The sequence below is a fragment of the Elephantulus edwardii genome, unplaced genomic scaffold, assembly GCF_000299155.1.
Source record: "Elephantulus edwardii isolate Elephantulus edwardi_28Jun2011 unplaced genomic scaffold, EleEdw1.0 scaffold00210, whole genome shotgun sequence".
Taxonomy (NCBI): domain Eukaryota; kingdom Metazoa; phylum Chordata; class Mammalia; order Macroscelidea; family Macroscelididae; genus Elephantulus; species Elephantulus edwardii.
Genome location: NW_006399960.1, coordinates 676079 through 677551, shown reverse-complemented (window position 1 = coordinate 677551; position 1473 = coordinate 676079).

Sequence of the window (1473 nt, the reverse complement as noted above, 5' to 3'; positions counted from 1 at the left end):
AAATTTGCATTCATCTGGTTTCACTTCATTGAGCATAACTGAACTGGGAATAACTGTTTCAAAATCCTGATTTGAGTTTGCTGTGATCCACAAGGTGCTCAGAAGCATAGAAAGGAGTCTGAACTTATGTCATGTTGTTGTTGTTGTTGTTGTATACTCTAGGATAAGAACCAACCCATAGCTGACCCTCGAGCAGGCTTTCAGAGGTAATTAATTGCATGGGAGGAAATCACACATCCTTCTCCTGCAGAGCAGCTGGTGGCCTCAAGCGGCATGCCTTTGGGATTGCAGTGCATCTTCTTGCCACTAGGTAACCAGAGCTTCCTATGGCTCACCATATCAATTAAAAATTGGCTGCTTGTATATAGAAAGGATGGAGTGTTAAAATCTCCTTACTGAAGTGGATTTCATGAGTTGAGGACAATCCTTTCAGAAGCAGGTACTTGTAAGATATCATTCAAATACAACAGCCACTGAATAGATACACTACCCTGAGTAAGGGATCTGGATAACCCAATAGAAGTCTATAAAATCAAGTCTAATAAATACAAAAATCTTTTTACTTTCTTCTCCTCTTTTTTGTTCTTCTCTTTTTCTTCTTCCTCCTGTTTCTCCCTCCTTATTTCTTCATCTCTTCTTTCTCTTCTTCTGCTTTATTTATTATGTTATTAAAACAAATAGTGTATATTGTATGCAGAAGGGCTTAGTTTAATATATTGGTTCAGTCTGAGGTTTCATCTGAAGGCTCAACTTGTGTGTGTGTGTGTGTGTGTGTGTGTGTGTGTAGTCTATTTTTAATCTTCTGTTGGCAGATCTTAATAATTTGCCACATGGATAATAGAAATGTGTCAGTTCTACTTCATACCCACAGTGGGAAGATTATACAAGGACATGAATGCCAGAAGTCAGGGATCATTGGAGTTAATCTTAGAGGTTGCCAGTCACAGTCTATCCTTTGATTTCCAATGACCAATCCCTTTCTTTCCCTCTCCTAAGGCCCCTAAAATCTTAACCCATTACAGCATGAGCTCCATGTCCAGGATATCATTATTGACATTAGGTTCACATGTGGATAAGACTCTTCAGATGTAATTTTTTTGAAAATTTAGAATTATTCATTAAATAATAAATGTACAACAGCTTCTTAACTCTACACACACACACACTTAAAGTTTTTTAAAGAAAACATTATCTCTTATTACCCATGATCAATTTTTCAAAACTTTGAGAAAAATCTTAAAAAATGTTTCATATATCACCTGAAATTGGCAAATTTAATGTTATCAAGGAAGGAATGCTTCTAAACTCTTACAAAGACCACTAGAAAGAAACAACTATTAAAAAGCTAAGAAATGATAACAGTTTAACAGGGTTTTTTTAAAAAAATTTTTTTTATGAAATTTTATTAGTTTCAATGAACATTCACAGGGATTCTGGGCTTTCACTCCTTCATTGCCGCACCATTCTCTCCAC